Here is a 12,506-nt window from a genome sequence, read left to right on the forward strand (position 1 = left end):
AAAAAAAGACAAATTCAGAAAGGGAATTCTTCTGACTGATTTGAATTAGACTGCAAGTTACTAATTTCTCCCTACAGGCTATAAAAGGAGACTACTATAACTTGGGCTTCATGTGTTCAACTATAGGCATTCACAGCTAGATGTGAGGGGTCCACTTATTTAGATCGGAAGCTTTACTTACTCATTTATGGAACATAGGTGCCAATTCCCCTCCACCTTTTCCCCCGCCCATCCACAGACCCACAAGTCCCTCACACCTTTGAATTAAGACATGAGAGCTCCTGAGATCTGTGTAACAGTTTCTATAGCTCTAAAGAAACAACTTCTTTAATACTTCTTCTATGTTCCTTAATATTTTCCAGTGCTCATAAATGTTTGAAATATCCAACTCATGTGAGATGTAGCACTGAAATCCTGCAATTCAAGCCAAATGGGTGCACTCATTTTGGGAGTGAGGGCAGGGAGGGGAGGATATTTCCTCTTAGTTAATAGTGACTCCCACGCACATTAAAAAAACACCTCTGACCTCATTGCTCTCCTTTGATCAGGTAGTACAGTTCCAAAACTGCTTTTGAAATTGCTACAGGTTTTTTCTGGTCACTCTAGAAAACACATGCAAGCACTCCAAAAGTGGAAATATGTCTTGTGGTTCCTACAAAGACCTGAGAGGCAGATACTGGTCTGATATGCTTTTAAGTTTTAGGGAATTCAAACATATTGATGGAATGGAGAATCAGATTCAATACTTCTAAACACAGCTTTGTCATTGCTCCTTATGTGTTACTGCATAAATCATGTCCATTCTCCCATCACCATAGTGGAGAAATGAAAACATTGCTGTGGAATTTTTCCCTTAAAAGGCTGTTCTGGAAATTTGCTAATTATTATGGTATGCTTGAGCATGAATTATTATACAAAAGTGTTAAATATCAACTAGGTATAAATTCAGTTGTGGCTCATAATGACCTAGATGAGAAAAAGATTTCTTAAGGTTTCTTCTCTTTATCCAACTGCTGCAGCTTTTCATTCTTGTACTTGGAATTAAGTCTTTGAAGTATATGATTGTATAGGATTTATTAAGATGTTTAATGATGAGGACATTTGGTAGACTTTTTCTTTTTTTGTTAACAGTCCAACTATAGTGCTTAAATTTAGCAATACTCAAAGTCTCTGCCTATGGGAAAAGAGTAATTATGTGCAAAGAGGTTTTAAAGAAAAGTTCAGCATGTAAAAAAAAATATTTTCATACTACTAAACTTTCTCAGGTAGAAGAGTTTGATATTTGTGTTACCTCATTTCAAAGGTACTGTAAGCTTTCCTGAGCAACTTGGCATATGCCTAATAATTACTGTTAAACTACAAGGAAATCACCCATTCCAATTTGCTTAGATAAAATTTCTTTGAACTGCCTCCCAACACTGGACTCCATTCATGATGCATTTCATTCTGACAGAGTTTCCACTGTCTGCTATAGATGGGTAGTTTGCATAAATTTTATGAAGCACAGCATATGGAATTACACATGCTATTTGTAACAATCAGTGCATAAATTTAGCAAAGACTTTAGCAAAGACCTTTATCCTTAGTCAGAAAATGAGATGTGTGTTTTCAACAAGATGATATATTTAGCTGGAGCAGTTTCCTCCTGTTTTTTTTTTATCAATATCAAGTTTTAAAATATTTTCTGAGGCGTATGGTATGGCTATGAATTATGGCCTAAGAGATTATCAGCTTTTACAACATTCATGTGCAAAACTTAGAAAAATTAAGAAACCTTCTACTTAAAGTCATACTTAGCCATGGATAAAAGCAAAGTTACTTCTGTTCTGATGGAGAAATCTCAGAATAATCGTTAAGCAATGAGATTCAAAGAATCTGAAAAAATAAGGGGGTTGTGCACTAGCCTGCATCTCCTTAATTGTCAATGTTTGCATTTAACAAGTTCTGGAAGTCCTATGTAAATTTTATTTAGTGCTGTGAAATGAGCTGTAAAAAAACCCACCACATTTCTTTTGCACTTTGTTACGATATCAGCTGGTTTCCTTCTTAAATTTGTGGAATCATTTCATGTAAAGGAATTGCAATAGGAAGCACTGAGAGTCAAACTAAGATTCTACACTGAGCATTTTTTGAACCTGCACTTACTTTCAGTTACTGCTTGGAATATTACATTTAGACTGAGATCACTTTTCTCATCAACCAAGACCAGTCTTCAGAAACCAAAAAAGATGACTCAGTTGCTGAGTACCTTTGTGTCAGAAGAGGAACTTCTTTTATTTATAAAGCTTTCAGTTTTCCCAGTGGGACATAAGAGGGTTTTGTGAGGGATAATGCAATAGCTAAATACCCAGGATAAGGGGCAACTTAGGCACAACCTGAAGCCATTTTCTCTTGTCCTGTTGCTTGTTGTTTGAGAGAACGTATCAAACCCCATCTCGCTACAACCTTATTTCAAATAGTGTAAAGGGCAATAGGGACTCCCCTGAGCCTCCTTTTCTCCAGACTAAACAATCCCAGTTTCTCTCAGGTCCTCCTCAGAAAGCTTGTGCCTTAGACCCTTCACCAACTTCATTGCCCTTCTCTGGACACACTTCAGTACCACAGTACCTTTACTGTTGGGAGTGCCCTTCTTGCCCATAGGGCACACACTGGCTTGTATTCACTGGGCTGTTGACCAACATCCCCAGGCCTTTTTCCGCTGAGCAGCTTTACAGCTACTCTTTTCCAAGCCTCTAGCATTGAACTGTGAGGGTTATTGTGACCTCATACAATTGTCCTGCATCCGTTGATCCAGCCTGTCCAAATCCCTCTTCAGAGCCTTCCTACCCTCAAGCAGATCAACACGCCCACAGAACTTGGTGTCATCTGCAAACTTACTGAGGGTGCACTCAATTCGCTCATCCAGATCATAACAGAACTGGTCCCAACACTAAGCCTTAGGGAACACCACTCTGATCATCTGCCAACTGGATTGAGCTCCATTCACCACCCATCCACCAATTTTTTTTACCCAGCAAAGGGTACATCCATCCAAGCTGTAAGAAAACCAGTTTCTTCAAGATAATGCTGTGGGAAACAGTGTCAAAAGCTTTGATAAAATCTTGGTAAACAACACCCACAGCCACAGCCAGGTCATCTTGCAGTAGGAGGTCACTTTAATCAAGGAGGACCTGCCTTTCATAAACTTACGCTCACTGGGCCTGATCACCTAGATGTATGTGCCACATGATGGCAGTCAAGATGATCTGCTCCATAACCTTCCATGGCACCAAAGTCATACTGACAGGCATGTAGTTTCCCAGATACTCCCTCCTGATGTTCTTTTAGATGGGCATAACATATGCCAGCTTCCAGTCAAATGGGACCTTCCCTGTATGCTAGGACTGCTGCTACGTGATGGAAAATGTCTTCCTAAGCACTTTCACCATCTCCCTCAGTATCCAATATCCCTCAGCAACCATCACAGTATCACAGTATCACAGTATGTTAGAGATTGGAAGGGACCTCAAAAGATCATCTAGTCCAATCCCCCTGCCGGAGCAGGAACACCTAGATGAGGTTACACAGGAACGTGTCCAGGCGGGTTTTGAATGTCTCCAGAGAAGGAGACTCCACAACCTCCCTGGGCAGCCTGTTCCACTGTTCTGTCACCCTCACTGAGAAGAAGTTTCTTCTCAAGTTTAAGTGGAACCTCTTGTGTTCCAGTTTGTACCCATTGCCCCTTGTCCTATCATTGTTTGCCACTGAGAAGAGCCTGGCTCTATCCTCGTGACACTCGCCCTTGATATATTTATATACACTAATAAGGTCACCCCTCAATCTCCTCTTCTCCAAACTATAGAGACCCAGCTCTCAGTCTTTCCTCATAAGGGAGATGCTCCACTCCCTTAATAATCTTAGTTGCCCTGCGCTGGACTCTCTCCAGCAGGTCCCCATCCCTCTTAAACTGAGGGGCCCAGAACTGGACACAATATTCCAGATGAGGTCTCACCAGGGCAGAGTAGAGGGGAAGGAGGACCTCTCTCGACCTACTAACCACCCTCCTTCTAATAAACCCCAGGATGCCATTGGCCTTCTAGGCCACAAGGGCACAGTGTCGGCTCATGGTCACCCTGTCGTCCACCAGGACCCCCAGGTCCCTCTCCCCTACACTGCTCTCTAACAGGTCGTTCCCCAATCTATACTGGAACCTGGGGTTGTTCCTGCCCAGATGCAGGACTCTACACTTTCCCTTGTTATATTTCATCAAGTTATTCCCCGCCCAACTCTCCAGCCTGTCCAGGTCTCGCTGAATGGCAGCACAGCCTTCTGGCGTGTCGGCCACTCCTCCCAGCTTAGTGTCATCAGCAAACTTGCTGATAGGACACTCAATTCCCTCATCTAAATCATTGATGAATATATTAAATAATACTGGTCCCAGTACCGACCCTTGAGGCACTCCACTAGATACAGGCCTCCAACTAGACTCCGCCCCATAGACTATAACACTCTGGCTTCTCTCCTTCAGCCAGTTCACAGTCCACCTGACTACCTGATCATCCAGAATACACTTCCTCAATTTAGCTGCGAGGATGCTGTGGGAGACTGTGTCAAACGCTTTGCTGAAGTCAAGGTAGACCACATCCACCATAGGTGATCCCATCACTGTTATGAAAAAATCTGTGTAAGCATTTTCAGTGAAAGGCAACAAACACTACCATGAGGTGCAAGGCTAGTAAATAAGTGACAGTAAAATAGTAAGAAATAATAACTTGTCACAGAGATAGCTGTAAAACCAGAAAATAACATGAGAAATTAGGTAATTTATTTAACAGTAAGTGAGCATAATGCATAAACAAAAGAGTGCGATGATAAAATATTGACAGATTATCCTGTTCCTCAAACTTATATTTTTTATATACATTACTCAATTTTGCTTCATTTTACAAAGCTTTCTTGGGATTTCAAACCAGACTAAGCCTCAGTACTTTAGACAGTGCACAGCTAAGGACTTCACAGCATTTCATGTATTTGTAAGCTCTGTGAAAAAAGTGGCTTGTCGTGGACTTGGAAGATTATGATTCATCACAAATTTGCCCTTTCAACTGTAAAATTAATAATATTATTTTTTTCCAAAAAACTTCCCGATGTTCAGAAACCTAATATTAAAAGTAAGCATCAATTACGATTTTAAGTTTTGTCTCATTTCATTGCTATAAAATTTATATGTTTCTATAGCAAGATTAAACCCAGAAAAGGAAGAAGGTAGGCCAGATTTGAGAATTTCCTAATTTTTCATCTATAATAATATGTGATTTGACACATTTTCTAATGTGTCATAAAAAATACAAACTAACCCATGAATACAGTGGACTTGATGTATGCAGAAACATGACATCGTTTTCTCAGACCTGAAGGTGAAACCTTTGCTGAAACAGTCATCATCACTCTTGTTACTATGGATATTCCAATTTTTGCTTTCCTTATGCAGTCTAGCCAAATTTGAGCTCAAGCAGTTAATACTATTGTAAACTGGGGATAGCTTGAACTTTAGGACATGAAAAATAAGGGCATATGGCTTTTAGAAACACTAAATGCTTTATTATTCATTCTCTTCTTTAATATTTTAGTAAAGATTTTAAGCTGACTTTTAGTTTTAAGATTTCTTACAGATATCGGATTGCAGGCACAGTGGAAAGGAAAACAGTTATTGGGTGTTATCCATTAAGAATTGAAATAGTGACTGTTAACAATCTGTAACACCAGGGTAGTTGTGGACTTTTCTCTATGTCATAAAAGACCCTCAAAGTTACTATAAACCTTCATTCACTTTCGGTGTGATAGGTTACACATGTGATGGTTTATTTTACAAGCAAAATCTGCATGTAAGCTGTAAAGTCCCTGAATGCTTGGATTACAAAATGGAAAAATAAACAACTGCAATTAAAGGATCCAGCATTCCAGTGTTGCTTTTCTTATCATGTATCTTTATTTTCCTAAAAGCACTTCAAAGAACTAACCTGCCAAATTAGGAACATTAATCTCTTCTGAGATGATCAATGATATGTAGATATTGTAGTCAGAAAAAGCAGCATTTACATTTTGATTTCAGACAATGTTTTCTGGGAAATCTTTCCTGTTTGTAAGCTTTGAATAAAAGTTTAGTTACTGAAATCACCTGTCTAGTTTAATTATTCATTATTTCATCTTGTAAAGGAAATTAAATATCTGTCATAGTTCTCTTCATCAGAAGGTGTATTAGCCTAAGAGAGCTTTAGCAGGTTTTGAAAGCACCTGTGAAATTAGATACCATAGAGATAACATTCTTAAGTTTGTATTACATTGTACAAATCGCAAAGTTTGTGCAGATCTTGTTAGAGATCCTATTTTCGACATTAGAAATGTTTTCTTAATTATACCATGAAACAGTATTGTAAAGTGGTCTTGCAAAAAATCTACAAAAGGCATTTTCAACTGTTCAATTTGTAAATCAAACTCTAATTCTGAATGCAGATACCTGATGAAAGCTTAATTGAACAAAGTCTGCAGTACTAGAGCAAGTACTGGAGCAAGTACAATACATCTACTACTGATGTATTCAAGCACATGTTTTTTTACCAGCTACACCAGACTTTCTTAGAGGTTTAACTTTTTGAAGTGCTTTGTGATTGTTTTTTAATGTTACGTTTTCACAAATTTAATAGATTATTCTACTTTATATTGATATGCTTAAAAAAGTCTATACACAAATTATTTTTTAGGTAAAATTGTGCTGTCTAAGTTTTTGCTAAAGTCAGTTTTGCCCTGGTTTTGTTTTTTGTCTGACCTCAGAAAGGCCTTTATTTAAAATATTTTTCTATTATTAATCAGAGAATGTAACATTAAACTTTAGTGAAAAAAGATATTTGATATTTTGCACTAAATTTGGCTATTTAATGAAAGCAACTAACTGAGATGAAGAAACACCTAAAAATTTAGGACAAGACATGAGAAGGAATACCATATGTACAAAGGACAAAATTACATACTATTCTTTCCCTGCTTTGTTATTTACTTGGCAAGAAAAAAATATCAGTCTTTTCCTAAAAGCACAATATCTTTAATCACTACAGTGATTAGATGCAGAATTCTGTAGATCATCGACAGAAAACTTTCACTACTTCAGTGCCCCAGATACCTGTCCAAGAAAAAGCTTCGTATTGATTTTGAGGGAATAGTGCCACCTACTGAGCTAGTATCTTCCATTTCTGTAGCACTTGAAGAGAGTTCCTGTAAATATAGATTTAATCTAGTGTTGTGAACTTGTAAAATCTTCCAGTTCTTTATCGTAGAATCATTCAGTCACAGAACTGTTTATGTTGGAAAAGGCATTTAAGATCATAGAGTCCAAACGTTAACCTAGCACACCACTAAACCTTATCCCTTGTTATTCTAAATAGTTTGGTTTTGTTTGGTTTTGGTTTGTTTGGGTGTTTTTATTTTTTTTTTTTTTTTTTTTTTCCCATTAGATTTATTATACCAGCTCTTAAAAGGCTAAACTGTTTGGATGTAGACCAGTCGACCATATCTGCTAATAGGATTGTGCACTCCAGCACGAGGCTCAGAGCCTATATGATATTACAAGTGATTTTTGGAATATAAATAAGGAACATCTCACAGCTATTAGATAAGGAAAGAAGACCACTCTTTCCAGATGAATTTTATTGGCAAACCCCAAGATTTTTGCAAATTATTAAGCTAGGGGATTTGTTATAGCTTTAGTTAAAATAAAATTTATCCTATGCATAGCAGTGATATTTAGGTCAATGCTCTGTTTAAGCTGCTCTCTTACTAGGCTCCCAGGAGATAACAGATGATCCAAGTAAAACGTAAATGCAGAAGGTTTGTCTCATTTTAGAATATTTTACTTCACAGCCTTAATAATACTAATTCAAGTCATAAGATGGTCTATGTCTTTGTTGCACGTTCAGTTAGGAAACCTATACATCGATAAAAATGCATCAGAAGAAAATGAACTAGAAAATAAACACTGTTCTTAAGATGGTCATTTTTATCAAAACAAGCTACAGCTGATTCAGGGCAAGATATATGATGGCAAAGAGAATGAATCTATTATTCAGTTATCCCATTAGTGTGGGAGAAAGGCAAAGGGCCTGTGTGAAGGCAGCTGTGGGGCTTTCATCCTTAAAAATTATGGATACATTGGTAGTTAAGGTTACATTCTTATTTATACGGAAATGAAGGTGAAATTCCCTCTTTACACTTTACTTACTAGATTCTGTCTCCAAAATCATTATAATAACTCTTAACAGAACAATTAAAAAAAAAAAAAAAAAAAATCTTTAGTGAAATCTTTAGCAACAAATCTTGCAGAGAAACATATTTGCATAGTCCCAATTTTCATTCTTTACATAGCTGTTTTTGTTTCTGTTAAATGTACAGTCTTTCCATTAATCTTTCTATTCCATTTGTGGGAGAGAAAACTGAGAACAATTCTAATGAAGTTAAGACATCTCATTGTGTGAAATCCTGAATTTACTGTGCCAAAGTGCTCTTGATCTGTAGCTTTCAGCCATAGTTCTGATATTTCGTTAATCTATCTATTTAAGGTGTCAAAATATGTTCCCAATTAAAACACATCCTGTGATTAATGTGTGTTTTATTTGAGTTATAATTTACTTCCACATCTTCTACAGTTAATGATGGATGAGGAAGGTGAATGACAGAAAACTCCTGCATGCGATCTGCCTTTATCAGTAAAGAAGGAAAATCAGAACTCAGAATGAAGTCCAATTCTCACTCAGTTTTCAAAACTATTTTCTTGAAGGGTTGGAGAAAAAAAAAAAAAAAATAGGGCATGGCATTTTTGTGGAATGAAGAGTTCAAAAAATAATAATTTTGAAATACTGCTCCATTTTAGACCAATTAACCATTAATTGACATCTGTTCACTTTATTGCAGTGCTGAATGGAAACTAGTTCTGTCATTTGCTTTCATAGTGAAGTCTGTTTTTTATGAAAAATATTGGTCTCAGGAGAACAATTTTGCATTTGACTGAGTGAAACAATAGATTAAACAAGAGCAGCATCATATTCTACATTAGTTTGGCACTTTGGATTTCTTGGTTGGAAACTTACATGGAGCACAGTATTGTAGGATGTGCTTTATGACAGAATGAGCAGGCAGTGCTCATTACTTGCAAGCAAGCTCACAAATGTGTAAGATATACCCGTTTTGCATACATAGGATTTTAAAGTAAAATGTACCATTACTTTTTGATATAATTTTGCATCCCTGTCCCTTCACTAAGATTTGTCACAGGGCAAATGCAGAGGGCATGTAAAAACAAACAGATCAGGAGGTCTGGTTCAGTGGAATATTTCCCCTTAGATTTATGAAGGTGAAACACAGCAGAATCAGGTCCCAACTCAAGGATCAGAAGACAGCTTGTAGTCACACATTCATGTTTGTTTTATCCCTATGTTTAAGGATAAATAAATGCAGCTAATGCCTTTATTTTAAACTGAGCATGCACTTGTTAAGTCAAGAGCATTTCAGAAGTTTAGACTGGTTTTGTAGATGGATCAGAGGAAAAATGGAAATGTGCTGCTTATGGCAAAGTTCTAGAAAAAGCAATTGTGCATATTGCACATGAAAAGTTCTACCAATGCCTGGCATGCAAAGCCACTGTGATAAATGAAAAAAATATGTAGATTTGAAGGTACTTGTGCCAACAAAACATTAAACTTGCTCCAGGCTCATTAATGTAGCAATTCTATTGAAAAATTCTGGAAAGGAAAGAGGAAAGAAAAGGGGAGGAAAGGGGGAAGAAAGGAAAAGGGAGGAAAGGAAAGGCGAGTCAAGGGGAGGGGATGCGAGGGGGAAGGGATGAGAAGGGAGGGCAAGGGGAGGGTGAGGGAGGAGAGGGGAGAGGAGGGGAAGGGAAGGGAAAGGCAAAGCGGAAAGGGAAAAGGGGAAAGGGGAAAGTGAAAGGGGAAAGGGGAAAGTGAAAGGGGAAAGGGAAAAGGGGAAAGGGAAAAGGGAAAAGGGAAAAGGGGGAAAGGGGAAAGGGGAAAGGGAAAAGGGAAAAGGGGAAGGAAAAAGAGGAAAATTGCATCAAAAGGAGTGTGACCAGCAGGTCGAAGGAGGTGATCCTGCCCCTTTATTCTGCTCTTGTGAGACCTCACTTGGAGTATTGTGTACAGTTCTGGTGTCCTCAACATAAAAAGGACATGGATCTGTTGGAACAAGTCCAGAGGAGGGCCACGAGAATGATCAGGGGACTGGAGCACCTCCCATATGAAGATCGGCTGAGAAAGTTGGGACTGTTCAGCCTGGAGAAGGGAAGGCTGCACGGAGATATCATAGCAGTCTTCCAGTATCTGAAGGGGGCATATAGGGATGCTGGGGATGGACTTTTCATTAGGGGATGTAGTGATAGGACAAGGAGTAATAGGTTAAAACTTAAACAGGGGAAGTTTAGATTGGATATAAGGAGGAAATTCTTTCCTGTGAGAGTGGTGACGCACTGGAATGGGTTGCCCAGGGAGGTTGTGAATGCTCCATCCCTGGCAGTGTTCAAGGCCAGGTTGGACAATGCCTTGGGTGATATGGTTTAGAGGGAGGTGTCCCTGCCCATGGCAGGGGGGTTGGAACTTGATGATCTTAAGGTCCTTTCCAACCCTAACTGTTCTATGATTCTATGATTCTATGAAAGGGTAAAGGAAAAAGGGGAAAGGGGGAAAGGAAACTGATCCTGGTTTTCTTAATGTGTAAGAGAAAACCAATATCATCATTCAAATGATGATTATAATTTCCAATCTGAATTAGAAGTCTTAAAATGGATAACATAGAAAGTCTAGTCTGAGGTGGAAAAACAGTGACTATGAGTGTTAAGTATGCTAATATAAAAGCAGTCTCTAACTTGTGTTCCTCTAAGACCCTCACTTGACACTGGAGACAGGAGTCTATTATATACCAAAATAAAACAGATTTTATTACAGGCTTTACGAAAAAAGGCAAGAAGTGTTCTGTGAGTGGAGATTTTGGTGGCCGCAAGTGAAAAAAAATCATCATGAGTCAGTCATTCCCATCAGAAATGCATGACTGTAGTGTCATTTTTCAAATGCCAATTTGCCTGGCAAGGGAACAGCACCCTGCAGAGCCCTAACACTCATTCTCAGAAGTGTGTTCTTGCGAAGGTCTCATTCATCTGGGATAATTCAACATGGCTATAGTTTATGAAATTTCTCATACTTATCAAATCCTCCTAAAACTATAATGACAAAGTTTACAGTTTGAATCTAAAAGAAAATCCACTCAAAATATATAAATCAGGTTTTTGTCATAATATAATATATTTAGACTGATTTAAGTCAAGCTTTTTCCCAGCTCTGATTTTGACCAGCAATGTGGGTAGTCTATCCAAAGGAGGCTCTTTATTTTTACTTGATCAGAGGGAAGATGAAAAATAACAGTCTTGATCTACACTAGAATTTCTAAAGTTATGTTGATAGTATTTGGCAAACCACATTATACAAGTACTGCATTTCCACTGTGATGAGTAGAAAACTGGGTTCTAATGGAGACATTTGCATTCTTCCCTGTGAGGGTGGTGAGGCACTGGAAGAGGCTGCACAAGGAATCTGTTAATGCCCCATCCCTGCATGTGTTCAAAGCCAGGATGGACAGGGCCTTGAGCAACCTGGTCTAGTGTGAGGTGTCCCTGCCCACAGCAAGATGTTTCGAACCAGATGATCTTATGGCTCTTTCCAACTCTAACTCTTCTACGGTTCTATGATCTTTTTTCAATTTCAGTTTCTAAAATTGTGTCTATTGTTTTATATTCAGAAGCCGAAATAGCTCAGCTGGGAGAGCGTTAGACTGAAGATCTAAAGGTCCCTGGTTCAATCCCGGGTTTCGGCAACAATATATATCCCTGGCAATGTTCAAGGCCAGGTTGGACAAAACTTTTAGTGATATGGCCTAGTTTGAGGTATTCCTGCCCACCTCAGTGTGGTTGAACTAGCTGATCTCAAGGCTCTCTTCAACCCTAGCCATTTTGCAGGTTGAAGGAGATGATCCTGTCCCTCTACTCTGATTTATGACCTTTATTTGTTTTGGTAAAATTTTTGCCTTCCTCCAAAAAAAGACAAAAGAAGCATTAAAAGGTGGAGGAAATTGACTGTAAATTCTTAGAAAACCAATAAAATGAAAGAAATTCTGTGCAGAAGGAGAACTGGAATACTGCCATTGTGTGATCTTTACCCCATACACTTTACCGCATATACAATACATCTCCTGTTCTACATAATATAAAGGAACATGGTACAAATGCATTTGGATTCACTGTAGATCTGCAGAAGGCACAACTGCAGATATTTCCATCAGTTAAGAAACAGTCCAACATGATTTTTTTCAAGGCATGAAATGGGTTATATTTTTCAATACAATAACAAAAAGAAATTGTATAGGACAGAAATTTCTGTTATTCTGTCATGCACTTCCCACTCCCTCTCAGAAGTTGT

At 38.3% G+C, this 12,506-nt stretch overlaps 1 non-coding gene across 1 annotated transcript; it reads left to right on the forward strand.

Annotated features, from left to right (window-relative positions):
• The first annotated feature begins 11,831 nt into the window (after positions 1 to 11,831).
• On the forward strand, positions 11,832 to 11,904 carry TRNAF-GAA (transfer RNA phenylalanine (anticodon GAA)). Its single transcript has one exon. It is a non-coding gene; the product is annotated as a tRNA-Phe (tRNA).
• The last annotated feature ends 602 nt before the right edge of the window (positions 11,905 to 12,506 follow it).

The sequence above is a fragment of the Neopsephotus bourkii genome, unplaced genomic scaffold (genome assembly GCF_033783945.1).
Source record: "Neopsephotus bourkii isolate Nb327-2 ecotype Australia unplaced genomic scaffold, CSIRO-AGI_Nbou_v1 NB_1328, whole genome shotgun sequence".
Taxonomy (NCBI): domain Eukaryota; kingdom Metazoa; phylum Chordata; class Aves; order Psittaciformes; family Psittacidae; genus Neopsephotus; species Neopsephotus bourkii.